The 24301-nt window shown below is 37.4% G+C and overlaps 1 protein-coding gene across 3 annotated transcripts in view; it reads left to right on the top strand.

Moving 5' to 3' along the window:
- Positions 1–24301, top strand: part of LOC126372772 (protein N-terminal asparagine amidohydrolase) — a 127744-nt gene that overhangs the window by 69192 nt on the left and 34251 nt on the right. For all 3 annotated transcript variants that reach the window (XM_050018654.1, XM_050018653.1, XM_050018652.1), the window contains one exon: positions 16469–16544. The gene's annotated coding sequence lies outside the window, so the exon portion shown is untranslated. The remainder of the gene's footprint in view (positions 1–16468; positions 16545–24301) is intronic.

The raw sequence follows: 24301 nt of genomic DNA, 5'->3' as shown, positions 1-24301 counted from the left end.
ACTTTCTCGTTCTTTATTGATGGATCACGAATTTGTATTAGGTTATCGCTCCGATTTACATCTTGATATTGTACGTCTCTGAACGACGCTTACGTGTTTGTTCTTTCATATGCATATCTCTTTGTGTTCAAAATGCTATCTATTCAAAATTTAGCCTTCTTGTTCAAGTGTTTCATATCGTAGTGCGCTATCAGGTTGGTTGCGTAGGTATAATTGCGTTCCCAGCAAGTCTGGCACTGACAACTGCAGAAGCTCTAACGATGAGATAGTAATCTTTTGTGACGTTTCAATACGCGGATCAATCGCTGCCGTAGCTATCATTCAGCATGGTCCTTCGGATACGCACTATCGGGCGATCGCACGAACTCCACTTGATTTAGCCTCGCACGTGCTTCAGCAGCCGGCCACCAAGATCGGTATACAGCTAGCTACTTTTTTTGTAAGCTCCGCCAGTTATGAAGTGTAAATAAAAGAATACCAGCAACTCTGTTTTTGTCCCAATATTGCTTATTTTTTGACGAAAAACTTCTCACAAATCTGTCACCATAAAAAAACCGATTGACACTTTTGTCACATTTCTTCGTTTTAACGATTTGAGTGTTGGCGTTTTTGTTGCTTTGCCCGTTTCCTGCTGTTCTCTTTTCTAGTCTGAGTAGATATCTGTAAGCTTAGTTGGTACATGTGTTCTGGTAGAAGTGTCTACATTCACGGAATGCAAAGAGCGCCCAGCGCCCGCCGTTCGGTTCGTGAGTGGCGGCTTTAAGATATTATCGCACTTTCTTTCGCAAGGCGACCCGCGAATCTCGCAGCCTTCAGAATGTGTTCCGCGTTTCTCTCGCTCTTTTCAAAAGATAGGTTTACAATGCATTCCTTTAAGCTTCCTCATTGCAGGTTCGTTCCAAGTAGCATCCGATAAAGGATTTACTTACTTATCTGATCTGTTATGAGTTGCGTTAATAGGCAGCAGGTTTTAGCTAGCTAATGGATAATATGCTGAAATTAAGTGTTTACCATACATATTTTTTATACAAACTAATTCATTTAAAAGAAGGAAATGAAGGAAGGTAAGAAAATTAATTCTATGATTAAACATTATGCGTGGATTGACTTACAATTTATGAATAAATGATCGTTGGAGCACAACGTCAAAAACCCATCGTCTCCGTCCTCAATTCAACATCAAATGAAGTTCCAAATGACATCACGAGTCGATATTTCACTATTGAATGGGTTCTTTAATAAACTTTTTTTTATACTTATCATTGCTGCGACGGCGCAATGCTTCTCATGTCTTGAAAGTATTGGACAATAGCCGCTGTTTCCGATTTTAATTCATCATACTCATAAGTCTCGCATGCTATAGGTATTATAGTATTGAATATCTGTTTTGGTATACCAGTTTTTGTCGAGGCTATAAAACCAAAAATAACAGCCTCAATGCGACTAGAGAAAGTAATTACGACGGATTTGGAACAACAGTACGGATTTGCAAATGGTTTTAGGATTGGCGTGTCGAATCGTGGCATATCGTTCTTTATTTAGGACACGTACTGTAGCAACAACATTTTTTTATGACTGACGAATTTGATAGAAATGCGGATTCGTCGAATGACGTGTTCTACAAATGCAATTGTTAGCTTTCGTTTCGGTATGCTTTTTGTTTGATAGTTAACAGTTATTAAACCTTGTTTCTACCATTATCAATCATATATCGCTCGTTAGGCCTCAACAATCCGTTAATGCGGCTACATTCTAAACACTGTTTCATTGATTTCCTTATTGATGATGGTTCAGATCAGCAAAGTGTCCGTTAATAGCGCACGGAATAAATGATTTGGCGTCGGAATTTGACTTGTGTGATGTAACGTGTATGGAGTATAATCTCCGTGTTTTATGTCTGCGCGTACGCCACTGACGAGTGATTAATGAGTCGACAGCCGGCGATAGGTATGAGTAGATACCGCAAAAGAAGTAAATAATTATCGTAAATGTGCCACGCGTGTCAAGAAACTTTAGGTGAAGTATGAAACTTATTTAAACTCTCCAATTGTTAGTTCACTTGTTCAAGCCGACGATGACACAAATCAACAATGATGACGTTCAATTATTAATTAATCTTTTAAATTTTCACTAACAAAGTTGGCTCGACCATTAGACGATACGGCTTACCACCTATTATGTTGGTCCAACAGAAAGCTCGGTGAGGTGTAGGTACTTAGTTCACCTTGCGATGGATGTACCTCTGACTACCCCAATTGGGATATAATCATGAGCTTATTGTATGTATTTGAAACAAATATTTTGTCAGTTAACTACCCATGACCTACGTCTACAAAACAGGTTGAAGTAAGGAGTCCATATCAACAGTGACTGCAAGTTGGTCTCTGATTACTTGTGGCACAGTTCATATTCTAATTAGTGATGTGCGGTGCCCGAGAATGTTCCGAAAGTCGGAATGTTCCCGTTGTAAAACTCTTCAATAGTAAGGACACTGCCTGCTTTTCTTTTTTCAAATTCTTCTTTCTTGTTCTTATCTTTCTAAAAGTTCGGTAGCAAAGCTCTTTTTACAATACTTTACCGCCTTTTTATTGTCGGGAACGATCAATGATTCTAATGGGGATTAGGGATTAAGGATTTCACAACTTGGATTGGACAACTTCCATCCACTGTTGATACGAAGTCCTAATATGGATATTATTATGATGAACATTATGGTGACAAGGCGCGAGTATAGATATTTTTTCTTACTTACATGCGTAATCTACGGTCACGAGTACTAATATGTATACACTTTGAAACCACGTCACATTAACTGTTTTGACAAATTAAACCGTAAATATCTTTAAATGTCAAATATGATAGTGCGACAGGGTTCCAAAGTGGGTACAGGATATTGCTCATGACCTTACACGTAAGTCATCACCATCTCCCTAGCATTGTCCCGTTTCCCACAGGGTCCGCTTACCTACCCCAAAGATTTGACAGGACCGGTTTTTCACAGAAGCCCGCGAAGGGAAAACCAGCCCAATACAGGTTAGGTCACATCCGAAAATGCATTTCTCGGGAACGTCAGTTTTCTCACGATTTTTTCCTTCACCGCTGGGCACGTGATAATCATTTATGATCCAAACATGAATTCAAATAACAATTTGTGCTAGGATTCGAACCTGTGACCTCAAAGTGGGAGGCAAGTGTTCTACCGACTAGGCTACCACGGCTCCTACTATGTACGGCCAAAATACTAACTATACTCGCGCAACCTTTCCGTAATCAATACCGGTTTAGAATTCGATTGTTCATGTTCCAACTTCAATAGCTAGTAAGACGAGGGCGCCATCAATATTGTCTCCGCTAATGATCCATTCAATAACACCTATTTTAGTACTTCTACTTTACCTTATGTAAGTTTTACTTTCTAAAATGCAAATCGCACTTGCTGCTAATTAGCATGGAATTTCATGCTAAGTGTAAAGTGAGAATATCGAAGATGCAAAGATACATACTAAGCATGCTAAAAGTAGGTATGGAAGCGGATTCAAACCCGTTGAAGTAGAGTACGGTATAATTATAGTGTTTTAATTCTTGTGCGCGTATGAATTTACTGGTGTGGAAGTAGCTATTTACATTCCGTCGTGTAATTTACAATTACTATGTCTATTGCTATACGGTTGCTATCGTAACATAAGTTTTGGTGATCATCAGGGAAAATAAGTGCCATGTTTTTTAGAAGTATAAACTATTGATGATATAAAAGATCCGTGAAATCCCAGTTGTAAAATACGTGACTTAGGGTCAAGTCCGAATCCCGTATCAGGTTCTAAATAACTGAATTAGACTTTATGAGTGTGTATTCATGTTTGGATTACAAATAATTGATATCACGTTGTTTCCAGAATTTTCGTCTGATTGATGACAATAGGCTCGCACCCTATTACATAGGACCTAAACACAGCTGGCGCGGAGTGGATGTATATGTTATGTAAACAGTTCTCACGAGTTTAACGTAACTAATTAAATAACAAACCTATTTCAAGACATTACTTTGCGCGCGAAAACATTGACGGTGATCACGAATCCACGACCTAAAATAATACCACACAGCAACTTTAAAAAAAGAATGTATTCTAAAATCGAGGATATTTCCCATAAACACACGTTGCGTATAATACTCGGCCAACGTGTAATTTCACAAAAACGTTGTTATAATACGGCGCGGAATTGCTGTGATTTGTTTTCGAACTGCGATACTGTGCCGTGCGATCGCTCGCAATTACTCAATAATACAACACAACAAATGTAAGAAGATCCCTCTCCAAAATTCTTGCACAGACTCAAAGCTAGGAGAATGTCTTCAATCATAGACGATTATTCAAATACAAAATTGAACGCTTTCCATTTCATATTGATCATCTTCAAAATATTAAGCACGAAGAAAGGCTCAAACGCATGTAACAGTTGTTGTATGTTATATGTATACATTTACACGGAAAACGGCGTGTTGAAATAATTCCAAGAATCGAATTTATATATTATGTTGTTATCTAATAAAAATTCGGAGCTCTTCCAAGATTTGTCGATTATATCGCCCGTGTTTACTCTACCCACAATGTTTTTGTTCTTAGAGCTGTGTAAAATAGCGCCCATTGCTAGGTGTCATGACTTTCACTAAGCGATCATCGTAACAATACCTTTCTTTCGACACTCGCCCAAATGATAGGTATTCAGACAATTTTCTCGAGCGAGCGCCACAAGGCCCCGCCAGACGAGCCAACAATGCTTGCTTCTAAAAGTAACGAATATTCATAAGCTGCATTTCATTTACGCAAACTCATTTAGTACTCGGTTTTATCTTTAACTGTAAGCAATCGCAATAGAGATTCGTTCTGTTGGGGGAATACGCAAATCATCGTTGTCTAGACGTACTCTACACACGATATAAAAAAATCGGGTTTGAGTTGCTATGTTTTCGTCACCGGTTGTTTTTGTCCTCAGTTCGTGGAATCACGATAGCGTTCCGAGTGACTCTGACGGTTTTTAGTTTTTACAATAATCCCATACTCACCCAAATTTCTAAAATTATAATTTATGACGAACGGAACGTAGATAAGGCGGTGCAAGCGCTCAGATGAAGAGTTTAACGACATTGTTAAATAAATTATTTAGTTGATAACTCTGAATGTTTACTTTATCTTTGTTGATAAATTAATGACTTCACTGGTATAGTCTTGTGTAACTGTGTCAGTTTTATGGATTTCTCTTTATTTGAAGTCAATAAGGATTGTGGTCGGATACATTTTAAATAGGTATGTTTCGTTAAAGTACGTAACGGTTTGCAAGCCTACATTCGCACGGGTAAGGAAAGTAAGGTGTTTTGTAATAAAATCACGGGAGTAATGACATTTGTAGATATAAATAAAAATAAATCTTTCCAAGTACCTAGTTATGTATTCCGGACCTACCGCGGGTACTGTAAGAGTCCCGACGTAAGCTTTCTAAGTATTGTATGAAGCGCATTCCCAGACCTCCGGCGCAGACGAACAACATCCGTCCTGCGCATTCAGCTTTAGATAAGCCCGAACTACCGGGAGGTATTGTTGTTTTCATAGCTTTCTTAGATCATAGAACTAGCTCATAAGTTTAGTCTTAAGTTGACCACTGTAAAGTACGCATTAAAAGTTTAAATTCAAAATTCAATTTTTGCTTTTTAAAAAGAGTCCCTCGCTCCGCGGCAACTTAAGTGGCGCAGCCGGTAGGATATCCGCTATTGGAAGAAGCTGTACCCAGAAGACCTGCAACTCGGTTATCACGGGTTACAGTACGGTGGATATTCTACGAACCAAATAAATAACTTTTGGACAAGCGGCGTGAGACAAAGGACGAGTACTCTCTCGGTGGCAACGCACAACTCTAGTAGGAGGAAATGGGATCGAGCGGTCTGTGAGTAGACTTTTTCACTATCCTGTCTTATCCCTTTCTATTCCAGCTAATTGTGAGACTCATTTAGGTAGGGTCTGACAATCGGACATAAATTGCCGAATGTTTTAGACAGCTAGCATAGTTTAGATAGGATCTGACATTTGGTCACAATCGCCGAATGTTTTAGATAATTAGCATAAAGTAGTTAAGTGATCTGATTTTCTAAAGAAAAATAATAAAATATAATTGAACAGAAATAATTGAAGTGATTTATATTATTGTCTTATTTTGTGTCATTTACTTGTGTATTTTTATTGTGTTTTTATTGTGTTTCTATTGTATTTTGTGTCTTGTGTTATATTTTAAGTAGATAAAAATGACGCAACAAATTTCTCTTGTTCCAAACGAAATGCTAAGCCTTATTCCAAAATTCAGTGGCGAACCACAGTTGCTAAATTTATTCATTAATAAAGCTGAGTATGTATTATCGGCATATGCCCAGCAACAGGACAATCCACACCAAACGCAATATGTATTTCATGCTATTTCAAGCAGACTAATAGACAAAGCAGCACATTTACTAAGCGAAAGACAAGATGTGAACACTTGGTCTTCCTTAAAAGATTTATTAATCCTACATTTCGGTGACCCAAGGTCGGAAGAATGTATAGCTATCGAATTGGAATCAATGAAAATTAAATCTGGCGAATCGTATCACGATTTTTGTTGTCGAATCCAACAAGTGCGAAGCACTCTGTTTGCAAAAGTGAATCTATTACAGGATGAAGGCGTTAAGGCCGCGAAAATGATAATTTACAATAACACTTGCCTTAATGTGTTCATGTATAATCTGCCCGAGAACCTCATTAGGACGGTGCGACTTAAGGGTTCTAACACGCTCGAGAACGCCTTAAGCGTAGTTACGGAGGAAGTAAATTTCCAATTTCAATACGACGCGAAAAATAAGAACAAAACTCAACCCGCACAAGTTTCACAAACACCATTTACGAGAACAGCTCAAAATTTCAGATTCATTCCATCCGGTGCTGGATTTGGACCGTTTCCACAACAGTCCCGTAATCCTTTTATACAACAATTCCAACCTAATAAATTCGGATTCACACCAAAACCCCAGTTCGGATATCGACCCCCGAACCAAAATCAAGGATTTAGATTTGGTATCCCCAACCAAAATAACTTTAAATTTGGAATACCTAATAACCAAAACTTTAAATTCGGTATCCCTAACCAACAAAATTTCAAATTTGGAATCCCAAACCAAAACGCACGATTTAATTTCCCAATGAATCATCCGTGGTATAGGCAAAACTTTAATAACCCGCAACAAACACGACCTCTGTATCAAATTATGCCTAAAGCCGAACCTCAAAAACCGCATGCATGTGCATTACCCGAGCCTGACGTGTCGATGCGGACTGCTACAGCGCAATTCATGATCGACTCCCCTGACGAATATAATAATATCTACTATACCGATGATTTCTTTGTCCCATACGATTACAACTATGAGGAAAACTATTTCACCGCGCAAGATGATTTTTCTGAGAACTGCGAGGGCGTTCCTCCCCCTGAATTTGAACAACAAGCTGAAGAAAATGAATTGACTCCAACGGACTTGCCAGCCGAAAATTTTCAATCAAAGGCCTCAACAAAACCCCGTCTCAAATAATCCGAATAAATTGCGTAAATGCACTAAAATTACCCCATATTAGAATACCTGAAATTAACGCTACATTTATGATCGATACCGGAAGCTCTAGGTCATTCATAAGTCCCAAAAAGGCAAACGAATTTTTTGCAAAATTCAAAATTCTGGAACCATTCGAGGTTATCAGCACACATGCTCGTAGTTGCCATAATGAAGTAATACAAATTCCCCTTTTAAAGACATTTAAAAGCAAGTTACAACAAAAATTTTATGTCTACGACGTTGATAGTCGCTATGACGGTCTAATCGGCTCAGACTTATTGAAAAAACTGGACGCATCCATAGATATGAAACACCAAGTACTGCGGACCCGTGACACCGAAATACCCATACTATACGAAGCACCACACGAGTTGATTTTAGGACCTCGTACCGAAACTAGGGTTCGCATCCCAACTGATCTACAAAACGGACATGCAATTTTGGACTTTATAGAGTTCACTAAAGGTGTCCGCATGCCAACCGCAATAGTAAACTGTGTAGACTTTATGGCTACGTCAGTTATACAAAACGTTACTGACGACACCATAACAGTGACGTTTAATAAACCTCTGCCTGTGACACCATTCCAAGAGAACGAGATCATAGTAAATTTTACTGACCATAGTTACGACGTTGACGACCTATTGAAACAAAATTTACAGAGACTAAGACTGGACCATATGAATCAAGAAGAAAGAGACAAAATATCAAAATTATGCTACGAGTTTCGAGATATATTCTATAGTGAAGACATCCCGTTAACCTTTACAAATCAAGTAAAACACGAAATTCGCACGACAAATGAAGATCCAATTTATATCAGGCCTTATCGTCACCCACCTGCACAAAATTTTGAAATTCAAAATCAGGTTGAAAAGTTATTGAAAGATAACGTTATTCGAGAGTCGCACTCTCCATGGAGTGCGCCAGTGCACTTGGTTCCCAAAAAACAAGACGCTTCTGGAAAAACCAAATTCCGTATGGTAATTGATTACCGTCGCCTCAACGACATCACAGTCGACGATAAGTATCCACTTCCAAACATCAACGACTTATTTGACAAACTAGGCAAATCTACATACTTCAGTACCATCGACCTAGCGAGTGGATACCACCAAATAGAAGTAGCCGAGAAGGATCGACACAAAACTGCGTTCTCTACGCAAGCCGGTCATTTCGAATTTACCCGTATGCCTTTCGGTCTTAAAACCGCACCCGCGACGTTCCAGCGAGCAATGGACAATGTCCTCCGCGGTTTGCAAGGATTACATTGCTTGGTGTATCTCGACGATATAATCGTCTATTCATCCAGCCTACAAGAACATCTAGAAAAGCTAAGAAAGGTATTTGAAAGGTTAAGAGCAACAAATCTTAAAGTCACACTTGATAAATGCGAGTTTCTTCGTAAAGAAGTACTCTATTTAGGCCATGTAATAACTAAGGAAGGTTTGAAACCAAACGATGACAAAATTAAAGCCGTTTTGAAATTCCCTTTGCCAAAAACAACTACGGAAATTAAAAGCTTTCTTGGTTTAGTCGGATATTATCGAAAGTTTATAAAAGATTTTTCTAAATTAACACGCCCACTCACTAACTGTTTGAAGAAAAGAAATCGGATTCAGATCAATCAAGAATACATCAACGCATTTGAAAAGTGTAAGGAGCTTTTGGTAAATGCCCCTTTGCTACAATTTCCGGATTTCACAAAACCCTTTGTACTTACCACTGATGCCTCAGACTATGCGATAGGTGCAGTCCTATCTCAAGGACCAATCGGTTCGGATAAACCAATCGCATACGCTAGTCGTACTTTAAACGATGCAGAAACCCGATATAGCACAACTGAAAAGGAACTTCTTGCCATTGTGTGGGCCACTAAATACTTCCGCCCATACCTATATGGGAATAAGTTCACCATATATACAGATCATCGCCCACTAACATGGTTAAAGTCCATGAAAGAAACCAATAGTAAATTAACTCGTTGGAAACTACGTTTGGCAGAGTTTGATTACGATGTCGTATATAAAGCAGGAAAACAGAATAACAATGCTGATGCACTATCCAGAATAAGAGTAAACGCAGTAGGTAACGATTCGGAATCCATGCGAGTCAATGTTGACGAAAGTGAACATAGACTCAGATCCTACTTGGATGACGTGGTAAACGAAGTAGTCAGACTAGGAAGCCGACCCCAAAATCGACGTAATGAGCAAGTAAACACAGATGATGTAATAGAACTCTCATCGGACGATGGAAGCGAAACCCCAAGGGCGGGATACAACGAATTGGAGTCCCAATTCCCAATCGTCTCACCATCGGAAAGTACCATTACAATCCCTGAAAACACTAATAGTAACACCGATACGATCCATTCCGCACGCGATATTGATACCAATGGAATCCCCATCTTGAACGAAGCAATCGACAGCAAACCCAATCAAATACTGGTTTATACCTGGAACAGAAATGAAACATCAATTAATAATTTGTCCAATTCAAAGCAAAGAATAATTGAAGTAACCTTACCTTTAAATAGACCGGATCTAGTAAAAGAATTCCTGAAAGGTTATGTAAGACCCAAAATAAAACAATTCATTTACTTTGAGAGTGAAATTCATCGCAAACAGTTTGTACAGGCATTTATATCCCTATTCAAGAAGGGCGCTGTACATCTCATGGAATGTACCAAAAGAGTAATAACCGTTGAAAATGAAGAAGAACAGAGACAGATAGTGCTGAAATATCATGAGGGCTCTACATGTCATCGTGGTATAAAAGAAACTTTAATGAAATTAAAACGTGTCTATTATTGGAACAATATGGACATTACAGTAACCGCTATTATCAATTCCTGTGAAACATGCAAAAAACTTAAATACGATCGGAAACCCTTCAAACCGGAATTACAGTTAACGCAAACTCAGAATAAACCGTTTCAAGAACTTTTTATGGATGTATTCTCTATAGAAGGACAATACTTCCTCACAATAGTAGATGCTTTCAGCAAACTGGGACAAGCTATCCCTATCCCAAGCAAAAACACCCCTGAAATAGTACGCGCATTAATTTCGTACTTTTCTTATTACGGAACCCCTAGAATTATAAATGTAGACCCCGGCACAGAGTTTAACAATACCCTTTTGAAAGAAACCTTATGTTTCTACAAAATAAACCTTCATATCGGAACTCCGCACAACCCAAATTCCATGGGAATAGTAGAGAGGTTTCACTCTACCATTTTAGAAATTTATCGTATCGCAAAGTATGAGCGAAAACTTACCGACGCAGCTTCCGTCATGACGTATGCTATCATGGCATACAACCATACAATACATTCTACTACTGGATTAACCCCATTTGAAGTAGTATTAGGACACACGGATTCCTCAAACGCGTTTGATGTAGACTTTAATAAACATTACACCCAAAAACTAATCAACGATCATGCGAACCGAACAAAATTCTTATATAAATACCTAACAGAGAAAATGATAGACCACAAGGAAAATATTAGGGTAAAGCGAGGAGGTGAGAAAAATATTAACTTAGACGAAGGAGAGACAGTTTACATCAAAGGAGTGAACACTAGACGTAGCAAAGACAAACCACGTTTTGAAAGGGCAATAGTATCTGGAAATATAGTTAGGAACACTGTACCCATCCATGTAAGGAACCGCGAAACTAAGGTAACTATTAAGGATATTCGACGGCCCCCACAGGTTCGCGACCATGCTGCTGGTAATGAGCATCCAGAGCCAGAGCCAGGCCCTTCAACTGCAGAAGATTGAACGGAACCCTGGAATACTTCCTGTGAGAAAGGGACGCGCCATTATTACCTACGACAAATGGTTAATTTTTAAGACATTAGATTTAAACCTTGTATATGAAGATTTAGAGCTCAATGTTAATCGACTTGCGGATCTAAACGAACATGTGCTACATTACTTTAAACAAAACATTACCTCCGAATGCATTGATATTAGAGTACAAACTGAACATATAAAGAACATAACCATACAAAAGTTTAGACAACTTATTCCTTCTGTCAGACAAAAACGAGGACTGTTAAACCCAATAGGTTCACTAATTAAAGTTTTAACGGGGAACTTAGACAACGAAGACGCAATAAGGTACGATAGTCAGATCAGTAAATTACAACAACAACAACATAGTGTCTCTATGAAAATCGCCTTGATAACCGAAATTATGGGATCTGTTGCAAATGTAACAAATGCTACGAAGAACAATTTTATCCAGCTCGATAAAGAAATACACGATTTGAAAATATTACTAAATGAATCAATCCAAACAAGCCAAAGTATAAATAAAGTTATCCATGTCTATAGTCTTTTCTTACATAACTTCCAAATGCTCTACATAAAGCTGGACGAAATTGAAACTGCCGTTGCATTTAGTAAGGTAGGAACTTTACATCAATCGATTATTGATACCGATGAATTTATGACTGTACTTAGGAAAATAGAATTAACTGATAAATTGGTTTATCCCGTAGAGTTAAATAATTTGATAAGAATTGAACAATGTGTAGAGTTAAAAGCGTTTTCTAAAGAAAATCAGATTACCTTTATTATTGAAGTTCCGTTAGTCAGATCCGAGAGTTATCATTATTATCGAGTCTTGTCATTACCTGTAACAGATAACCTAAATCTAACTACCCTAATAATTCCTAAATATCCTTACCTTATTGTGAATCAGTCGAAAGCTCTGTCGCTCTCCCACTCTTGCCTGGAAATAGAAAGAAGCATCTTCATGTGTCATGAAGACTCCATTGTTCCGCCGACTATGGAAGATGTCTGCATCACCGATCTACTGAAGTTCGTCATTAATACCACCATGTGTTCCCCTATTCACGTGGATATAACAAAATTCAAGTTACAGCCAATAGAGTCAAATCGTTGGATATTCTACTGCAAAACCGCTACTCTAATGACGTCACAATGTGGAGAGGATGTCACTAGAACATATGTTGAAGGAACCTATATACTTACCATTGAAGACGCCTGCGAAATAACAATCCAAAATGTAACTCTGAAACAACACAGATCGAAGGCGGGCAACGTTTTATATGAGAAACTTCCAATAATTGATCTTCCATCACTGTCGACGTCAAAGCCAGTCGTCTCGAAGAAACCACTTAACCTGGATGAAATAGATTTACAGACCCTGCAAAGCCTGTCCCATGTCCTGAAAAATAGTGAAAGTGAATTAGTTAGTGAAGTGAGCACATATGGAAGTGTAGTGAACGCAAGAAACATTAGTATAGGGACTCTACTTCTCTATGTAATCATAATTTTAAGTATTTTCATATATTCATTTAAACGTTTTAAGAATTTCATATTATCAGATCGGAATCATCAAAGGGCTGAAAACCACCCCTCCGATAATTCCAATCTTATGGAGGGAGGAGTTATGTATTCCGGACCTACCGCGGGTACTGTAAGAGTCCCGACGTAAGCTTTCTAAGTATTGTATGAAGCGCATTCCCAGACCTCCGGCGCAGACGAACAACATCCGTCCTGCGCATTCAGCTTTAGATAAGCCCGAACTACCGGGAGGTATTGTTGTTTTCATAGCTTTCTTAGATCATAGAACTAGCTCATAAGTTTAGTCTTAAGTTGACCACTGTAAAGTACGCATTAAAAGTTTAAATTCAAAATTCAATTTTTGCTTTTTAAAAAGAGTCCCTCGCTCCGCGGCAACTTAAGTACCTAGTAAACATTGACATAATAGGTATGCAATATTGAAGAAATATTAAGATAAGAAAATTATTACTTTTATGTTATAGAAGGCGCAGTAAACGTAGCACAGAAAAACAATACCACTTTGAATCTTATAGTTAGATACTAGAATAGAAAGAGAAGAAAATATTGTTAAAACCTAAACATGATTTGACAATCAGATTGACATTCCTATCTACATGATTCTCGACACACAGAGAATCTGTCAGTCGCTACATTTTCGAACATACGCATCTAGACTACACTTAAGCTTTTCAATACAACGCGAATAAGTAAATGGACAATCTGTACCCCGATGGTAACCCTAGCATCATCAATAACCTGCGATGCACTATTTCTCTAACCCCATCAGGAATTAATTCCGTTCCGTGCGCGCTCGTAATTATCGTGGCATCGATACCAACGTAATGAAGATATTGCTCGCGTACCCGTCTGTGTTGCAATTTGAAATATATACCAACTTGTGGAGCTTTTATTGTTGGCTAAGGCCATGTTTATTGTGACGCAGTGTGTTGTATTCTGTGGAGCGTTCAGCGGCACGTCGCGCGTTTATTTCAAACTTATGGTGATGTATGAGAGTGTTCACGTAGAACCGCGTTGTGTGATTTGCGACTGTATCCTTAGAGATGGGTTTTACTTTATGTCAGTGGCACAGGGAAAGAATACAAACACTCGCACACGGATAAGTGCTCTAACAAAGTAAATATTTATGTGAAATACCACCAACTACCAAATCGTTTGTTGCTGTTATTTATTAAATATACATATAACAATTTACAAACTGTCAAAAGATGTCCATGACACTCGCCACGTTGCCGCGTTGAACGGCGATAGGCCAAAATTGTGGGATATAGAAATAACACGGGATATATTTTAAATGTCTTTACTCCTTAAATATTTTACACAAATCATTTCACCATCGACATACCTTACTGTTATTAGTTTTTATGCAGGATATTGTATGTCTTTATTTTTCGTGACTTCGATGCCAACGTAATGAAGATATCGCTAGCATCCCGCCTGTGTTGCAATTTTATTGTTCTATAGGATTAGTTGTTTTAATTGAATTACCATAATTGTATTGTATAGTCCTTTTTTGTTTCAAATCCAAATGGCTTAGTATTTTTATGCTTCGAACAGTAATGCCTTTCACAAACGAAGAACACGTAGATACTTACATAGTTTTCTAAGTATACAAAATGTAACAAATGACCACTGTGTTACTTTGTGATGTACCAGTTCTACTTCTAACCGACGTTTCATTTTAGTCAAACTTTGACAAATAAATTCACCATGCCAGTAACAAATCGATTGGGGACGTCTATTACTCGTATCGACATGGAATTTATCTTAAATAAACATTCAGCAAGTTTATTAAAATGAAAAACTATCATGTTGTCAAAGAATTGCAAAAATATCGTGAAACTTAATCCTTACTGATTTGTCAACGTTGTCACCCGTGTTACTATTACAAATGTGATGTCCACATCAACAAATTTGCCAAATCAAAATAGTTTTTAAATCGGAATTGCCTGAATAATTTGATTTGCGACCACTAGTTTATCTTTCGGTGCTATTACCAGCTCTACGATTCATCAGTTGCGCCCGCGCAAGGTACTGCTACAATGTATATATTGTAACAGTGTGGCAACTACAAAATTTCGCGCACCGCACACAACATGCAAAGTTTTTACAATCCAATATGTAGTTGGATAAAAAGTGTTGATAAATGCATTACCTACTGTACATAGTGTACAAAAAATAAAATAAATAATACGTGTAAAATAGTACACCGGCCGTTTAAAAAATAAAGCAAGAAATATTGCTTAATCAGCGCGCGGTCTTTATGTTAATCTTAGATTTTTCCTAACTTTTTTGCTTGTTTTCCTTCCCACGAGTGTAAATGTAGGTCATTGTAAGTCCTGCCCTTTCGGCAAGGCAACCTGCCCGCGATGGCGCGTTTCGACCAATAGCCGTACGACGTTTATCTACCGTAGATAACATTCGCTGCGGCTATTGGTCGAAGACCTTGATTTAATTTGCAACGGTGTTACCGTGCAAAGCGCGCTGGTGCGTATGTGTGAGTCAGTGAATAAAATAGAACTGGAGTTGCTACACTGGATGTATTTATTCAACATCACTCCGTGGTCCGGCCGTTCACCTATGGACGTGCATAAATAATCGTCCGTAATCACTTTTTATCAAAACGACACACTATTTAAGCGTATCTTGGAGGCTGCCTTTATTTAGATCTTTCCTCCATTTTATACGGTCCGATGGTTAGGTATGCTTCGACCGTTCATAATAAGCTCAGAAGTGGGTTTTCTAGATTTTAAAGAGCGACTTTTAGGAGCGAATATCAGGGGGCTTAAAAAGGCCACTTCAAAGTAATTCATCTACAAAAGCAATAAAGTCAGTAAATTAATATTTTATCTCTTGTGTATCCACTTATTAAATACCTACCGCAAATCTAATATAGTTTTATCGCCTAATATTAAATCGGATAATCAGATAAAAATATAGCTAATAAATGATGCATTTAAATATTCATTTTTAAACACTTCATTTTTTATCACTGTCACTGTCGATTCTCATAAACCCCTGTTACAAATTGGGTCGTGTACTAGGCTCAAGATAAATTATGAAATTCTGGTTTTTAGTAAATAAAGATAGATCTAAAACTAACGAAAAACATTATCTTTTTTCTATTTAACTTATTTTAATCAAGAAAAACGTAATAAGTCCGAGATTTTATCACGTTTTTTTAGTATGACGTCAGTGTGCTTTTAATAGAAATACCATAGGAATTTCGCGTTTTGACGATTACTAAAAAGTAACTGATTTGACTAGTTGGACACTAGCCTATTACAATCACTGTAAATCCTGCTATAGAGCATAAACACCGTGTCAAAATAAAATAGTGTTATAATTGTTGTACAAAAGTGAAAATTTAATTTTATTCTTTATATATTGATCTATGAAGTTTGTCATCTTCCTGGCTTGCTATGCTATCCCACTCTAGATGGGGTCGGCACAACATGTACATAGATCTATACACTTGATGTGTTTTTTTTTTCAGATATTACGACTGGACTGCGCATGGACATCGAAGAGTGAAGCGTACGTGATTTCAGTGAAGCGTACGTGATTTCAATGTAAGTATTATTTTCGCCTTTATCCTTTTTAATAATAATAATAATATCATTTATTTCAGGCATAAAAAAAACCCATATACAAAAATAAAAGATACAATAAAATAAAATTATACAATAAAATGATATGAAATAAAATAGGTAATAAAATATTATTATTATGTTTTCCCGGGCCGATGTAGGGACGTCCAATGTTTCGCAAAAGGGTTTGCGAAGTCTTCACTGATAGTCATCAGGATACCGTTCTGGCTGTTACGGAGCCGGTCCCAGAAGGAGGCAGTTCTAGCTAGCTAATAATGATAACATAACATAAGCTCACGTCTATATCCCAATGGGGTAGTCCGAAGTACATCTATCGTAAGATGAACTAAGTACTTAACACCTCCTGGTTACATGTCGTTTCTGTAATAGACCAAAAACACCTACAAAAACATAATTTTTATAATTATGAGAAGTAATGGTTCATAATTCCACCAAATAATTCGCTGGGCTCAGTGACTGCACGTTTGTTCTTTGATTGTACGTCCTCCTACGTCGTCCTCTGCCATCCCTACCACCAACAGCTTTCCTTTTATTAGGGGTTATCGGGTTTTTCTTTCCTTTATGCAAAGGGGTTTTCGCAATTACAAGAGATCAGAACTTAACTCCTCCTGGAGTTTTACTGTCGATTAATTTTAAATTAGGATTATGTTAAGTACCTTGTTATATTAACCGTTCCTAAGCATCACGATTAGTTATGATAAATACTAGTTTATTAAACTCCCATATACCTTTAATTATTTTGTATTTACATACATTTTATAACCATATAACTGTAACCTTAATACCTACTTACTTAATAGTATAAATAATTATATTACTTGCTTTTATGAGTATTTAATTCACTATGTATAGTAGATATTTATGTTAATAGAATATGTTCTGAAAACGAGGTACGATCAATAAACAATAGTTTATGTTTAAATAGGTAATAAACTTTACGTCGTTTTAACTTTACCGGTTAATAGGTTTTACAGGGTTTACCTTATATATTAATTCTAAAGTAAATACATGTCCCTATAATAACTTTTATATGATGTTTATTTCTATTTAGTCAAAAGCACCTAAAGGTACCTACTTTATTTATTGGTTAGAAACAAAAGCAAATCATTATTATTTTTACTCCATTCATGATAATGCCCAAGTAGAAACCATAATCAGCGTAAAATTATGCTACACTGCTGTGCACAAGTCTCCATTCATGGCTCAATTTAAATATTAAAATCGCTCAAACTAAGTTACGTAACCATTTTATAATAGATGTAATAAACACGGCTAGTTACTTGAGAAAATATCGCAATAATAATGAGACGTTTGTACTACTAATATCTTAACCGCATTCTGATCTCATCTGATACTGTTTATCTAGATCGGTTTGTCACGTTTCGTTTTACGGCGCTATTGGTGTGTAAGAGTGAGATAGCAATTTTTCCTGGTTCATTTTGATATGTAATTATAACAGGCTAATGGTTAGGCTTCTTGGAAGGGCAATTTGCGAAGGATTATGCCGTGTTATGAAATGGTTTTGATGAACAATGTTTTATGCAACATTCGTTCTGTATTGCATTGTAATAAAATAAATTGTTATTGCTATTACCTTCTTCCTAATCGGATTATTCAGTAATTTCGTAAAAACGAATAAGTGCGGTCTAGTTCTCAATTACACGAGTTCACGCAAAGATTATGGAATGTTCGACCGAAGTAAAGAAACATATCGTAATATTAAAGGTTAGTTTGAATATATTTTGCAGCTGAACAGGGATTGTGCCTTCTCTAACCCGATGTACTACCTTTGATGGGAGACAGGCTAACCTATTAAGTCGGTTCTGTGTTAGTTTTTTGTATGTCTACATGCATACGATGTGATACTCTACGGTTCGCTTTTTTGAAAAGGGAATTTCATAAGCACATACACACCACCCATACACCACATGCACACTACATACACACCACACACACAGCTAATGCTGTCGATGTCACTCGGAATATTTGTGTTGTTTTGTTTTCGGAAGTTTTTTGTTCGGAAAATATATTTATTTATTATTTATTTATTTATTTATATATTTGTGAAAATTGTTTCCTTATCTTATTTGTTTATCTTCATACTTCATACGCTGCGCTACGGCGTGCAAAACATACGCCTTTAAGAATCATATCCCTCTCAGGACACCATAACTGATGGTGACTGTACGTTGTCTTCAGAGGGCTTTGTGGCTGGGTCCACCCCTATAGGGATTACTGGCGTGAATTATGTCTGTCTGGCTGTAGATGATAGACCACTTTAGAATGTATTTGATAGAACGTCACAGGGGCCCTAGCCAAGTTGCAAACGATTATGACAATCGACGTTGACTGTGATAAAAATGTATGGAATTGACATAATGTGACATGTCAATCCCGTACATTTTTATCACTGTTACTCTCGAATGTCATATTTGCAATAAGGCCCCTGTGACGTTCCATCAAATACATCTAAATGGTTCTTACGCGACATGCAAACAAATACATATCCAGACTTGAACCTCTTCTACGATTTTTTTTTGTATTTTACTCGGACAAAGCTAATATACAGCATACAAACCTCACCTTTAAATAGTATTTTACATCTTTACATAATCCTATGATTACGCAAGTAGCAATGTATTGACATGGATACATGGCAGGTTGCACGGACGTGTAACAGCGACTAATTTCTCAACTATCTGTCACTTACTGACAAATTATGATAGACACTATCTTATATGATCATCTTGTAACATACTCTGTAAAAGACTCCTTGATTTATGTTATAATAGTTACGGTAAGCTGGATTTGATAATAATTTAATTAATTTGTGAAAAAATAAGTTTTTATTATGTTCGTGAAATGATGAACTATCTAACTAGAGAATTAGCCATGTTGTGAACGGTTGTGTCAAAAAATCTAGTAGAAAAAGAGAGAAGATAACATAATATATAAGAGGGAAGGGATCGTACCAATAGGCTAGTTTCCAACTAGCCAAATCAGTTACTATTTACTTAACGTCAAAACACAAAATTACTAAGCAATTTGTACGAACACTGTGACGTCATAAAAAACGTTATAAAATGTCGGACTTATTATTACGTTTTTTTTATGAAAAATCATAAATAAGTAAAAGAGAAATTAGAAAATGTTTTTCGTTAGTTTTAGATTTAGTAATCAGAATTTCACAATTTATGTTGCACCTAGGATACTACCCAATTGTCTCTGACATCAGGACGTGAAGAATCCCGGTTCGGCGGCTATAGGTGTCAACCTTATTCGTTGACAATCCAATGTTATCTTTGTGTGCGTAGAGCACTAACCTTTAATCATGTTGTAGCCGTTTTGTATGATACCACTGCTTCAATATGTTGTAATTTGCAATTTACTAGAAAAAGGGAAGGATTATCTACTAAAGCTCAACTTAAAAGCCCTATAACCATTCTAATTATCATTCGCATCAAGCGTCGAAATCGTTCGATCTCTAGGGCGATTCTCTACGCCTTCGGGCACGCCTCACGTGCCGTCCGTTGCCATGGTTACGTGCGTGCGATTCGCCACGCGCCTCAACACGACGTGCGCCGGCGCTGGTTGTTTAGTTGTTTGCATCTTTTGTTGCTGGATATGGATTTGACTGGTAGGATTATTTCTTTTCGAAAGGGGTGGTAATAGGATGGGCTGTCGTTTTTTCTTTATTTTATTTATGAATTCCTAATTTTGATTCAATGGTGACGCTAAATTCGTCTCGATATTTGTGACAAATTGTAAATACGATTGATCCAATCTGTTTCTCTATTAAATTTTAAGGACTTACAATATCTATAAATGAAAGATAATTCGGGTCACGCAACGTCAGAATGGTTAAGTTCGCGAGAGCAATTAACCACTCCTTTAAAATTATGCAATTTTCCATGCGCAAAACCTTTCGGCTCATTTGCAATAAAGGTTCAACTTTACACTTTTATCTTATCATTCATGCATAGTTCATCTACTGAGCAATTCTCTACGGGTCTTATAAACACGCGTGTGGGCAATTAGACGCGGCAGTCGACGCATGCGCCGGTTGAATAAACCTTCACTAGTGTGTATGGATGATGTTTTATTTTATTCATCTCTTTATATTTATGTAATTAAGGCTAGAATTTCTATGCTGATGTTTATGGAGAAATTATTTATAACGTTATGGATTCGTTGCAGTTTGGTAGAGTGCTTGTTTTGCTGTGTAGGTTCCAATTTGAATTACCATATTTTGTTTAAAAAGTCGCATTTGTTCTACCGCATTTGCTGATCTCAGTATAAGTTTTCCTGTAAATAGTCCCGATTCCTGCAGACACCTCCTAATTTTATTTTCAGTTATACATGCCATTCTCTTATCCTCCGAAAAGAAAAGGGACGGGTTATCAACAAGTATGGAACCAATTTTAGGCAGAAAACCCTTCCAACATTTTATATAGGCCAACGACAGAATTAAGTTGACAGCACACGTCAAACGGATTGCATATGCGCGAGATTTAAAATTATTAGTTGTTAATCATCGGTCCCTTTCCTATTCGGCGGATAAGAAAGTCACGGGTGTAACTTAAAATAAAATTAAGATGTGTCTGCAGGAATCGGGGCCACTGTCTTGAAAATGTGTGTGCAATAAAGTGTTATTATTCTACTTCTGTCATTGGTTTCATGCGGCTGTTTATGACATCATTGTCGCGAAGTGTAGCTCTTTTCTCCGTGGCTGTATAGTCATGAGCAATATCATGTACCCACTTAAGAACCCTGTCGCACATTTAATGAAAAAAATTGTAAAATTGTAAAAATGTTTATTTTTCATAAGAAATACAGAAAATATTGGTACAATAAAAACCCCACAAAACCAATTCCTCGGTTTGTCTGTGGGAGTGGAGTTCGCTTAATGTTATTATGTTTAAGATACTTAAAGTTAACTTATAGCTAAGAGATCTTTTGCATGAGATGTTTAAATAAAGATTTTCTAAATTTATTTATATTGCACTCCTGACGTATGCCGACCGGCAGCATGTTGTACAGATACGGTATGCGTTTACGAAGTGTTCTGTCACCGAAGTAGTTGTTGACTCGTGGTACAACATACCTGCCCGTCGACATCGTCCGCGTACACTGGCCATGCTCAACAAGTTCTCTATGGTCTGGATTGCTATGGTTATTTAATATTAATAAATAGGTGTGCTTTAGACTAACAGGAAGTACATTACAAATCTTAAATAGTGTTGTATAATTTCCATTACACTTATTTTTTGTTTTCCTACTGACTAGTAATTTGAGAAATCTTATTTGAAGTGATTCTATTTTATTTATATGTGACTTAAAGGTTAAACCATAGCAATCCAGCCCATAGGACACTATGGAGTCAACCAAAGCCATATACATACATTTTAGTATATTAGTAGGAACTTTAAATCTGAGATGATAGAATTTATCAGATATGATTTGGTATCAAAGATATGGTATATAAAAAAAGATATGGTTTCAAAGTGTATACATATTAGTACTTGTGACCGTATAAGCCAATTCTGGAGCGGCAAATTTTACCGCACACTCTGCAGGAGAATCCTCCGACAGATGCAATGTTGTCGTTTCTTAAAACTTTATTTATGAATTTATCTGTTTCTAAATAGTATTGTATTTAATGCACGTTTTCTTAATTATATCCAATATTATTTCCAAAATGATGGACGTCATATAGACCATCCATCTATCCATCTCAGGTTCGTCATATCCATATTATGAATTCAACACTACATGAGATTCTCAAACTCTCGATAGTCCCAAGTAGTTATAGTGATTTGAGGTTCTGCATGTGTGACTCAGTCTTGTCTGTGTATCTGTGTACCCCGGCTTTAGTCATTTTACTAAACAACAATTCTCAACTGAGAAATTCCTAATTCCTTATCTATGCAGTAGCCTCATGTAGGAACTGTACAAGTAAGCAAGTACAAGGTGGGGGTCAGTCGGAAACGTTGTGGACATGGAAATGAAGGCTCCGAGTCGTGAGACGCGAACCGTTTGTAGGTTTGAAGGAAATACGATAGGGCTTGCGAGTGAGTTAGTACTGAGAACTGGTGAGGAGATTTACGCTGGGAATGTTTGGAAGAACCGTTTTTCAGTTCGATGTGGGTTTAAAGTAAGGTCAGGTGGTCGTGCTTCTGTTTTGTTTGCGAAAGTGGTTCATCGAGTTGTTTTTCTTTTAAGGCGTTGTCAGAATCTAAATTCTGAAGTCGACACAAATAGAAAGACGGTCGAACTAAATGTTCCACACATTGTTATAAGTAATTCAAATTCAAAAATTTAAAATCTTTATATTTTCAGACTATTGTCCATAGATGTTAGTAACATAGTACTTAATCCTAATGTTAGTAGACTAATATTTATTTATGAAAACAAATTATGAAAATTAGAGGCGTCTAGCGGGAGGAGGTATGTGTGCGTGTAGTCGCAACCATCGCGCCATCACTGGCGACTGCCAGTAATGCAACCACAGTGGAGCATAGGCGGAGTTTTCCGGTAATGAACGTTGCTGCTTGCGTGATACCTTTTAATTCTTATGCTTATGTAAATATTAAATTTGCACCTGAAATCTTCTTCCAATTAATTCCTTAGAATCGCATAAAGGCACTTCCCTATTGTCCTACTGTTCAGTAATTCCGTCATCACGGGTATGTCCAGTTAGCACCGGCGGTATCGGACACGGATCGCTGTAATGGCCAGTTCCCACGGGCGGATGTTTCGATACACGGACGACCTGTGTGGAATCACCTTTATTACATGTGTAGTTTTTACGATTGGCATAGACAGCGAGGAGTGGGTGTATATACTATACACATCTGCCTATTACCTTCGGGGATACCCGCGTGACGCTGTGTGTATGCATATGTGTGTGTGTGTGTATGCAATTGCAGACTGAATCTTGATATACAGATAATCTTTACACTTTACCAATTATAGATACATGAAAACTGGACTTTATAACTAGTTTAAGATAAGCGGCACTAGTCTGTCTTGCTCTAAATCGAAAATTGTAGTTTCATGATATTACCTAACAAAATTGTACAAATATATAAGCAAAATAATTATAACACTCAAGAAACACGCGTCTACCTAATTTAACGATCTTAGGAATTTTATACATACATAAGCATCCAATATACGTCCCACTGCTAAGCACAGGTCTCCCCTTAATCAAGAGGATTCCCTGGCTGGTATTCGCCATAAAACGAATGCCATAAAAGCATGTAAATCTCCACCATTTTGCATGTTAATATAGAGAAGGGCTGCGTCACGACACGTAGTGTGACGTCTTGGCTGCTTGAAGAAAAGATGTACGTTAGCGTTCTAATCTAATCTAGCCTACAAGATCCCACTGCTGGGCAAAGGCCTCCCCTTCCTCTTTCCATTTTTCGCGGTCCTGTGCGTATTCCGGCCAGTCCCTCCGACAAGCGTCCAAGTCGTCACGCCATCTCTTTCGAGGTCTGCCACGATGCCTGTATCCGTCAGGAGGCACCCAATGCGTGACGATCCGTGCCCACCGCTCAGGGTGCATGCGACAAACATGTCCGGCCCAATTCCATTTGAGTTTTGCGGCTTCCCGTCCCACATCAGCGATTCCCGTTTTTGAACGCAGTGTTGTGTGTTAACGTTAGCGTTACGATTGAATATTTTAATAGATCAAATTCGGTCAATGACCTAGG

This window comes from Pectinophora gossypiella, chromosome 14 (genome assembly GCF_024362695.1).
Source record: "Pectinophora gossypiella chromosome 14, ilPecGoss1.1, whole genome shotgun sequence".
Classification (NCBI taxonomy): domain Eukaryota; kingdom Metazoa; phylum Arthropoda; class Insecta; order Lepidoptera; family Gelechiidae; genus Pectinophora; species Pectinophora gossypiella.
This window is presented reverse-complemented; position numbering and strand designations above follow the sequence as displayed.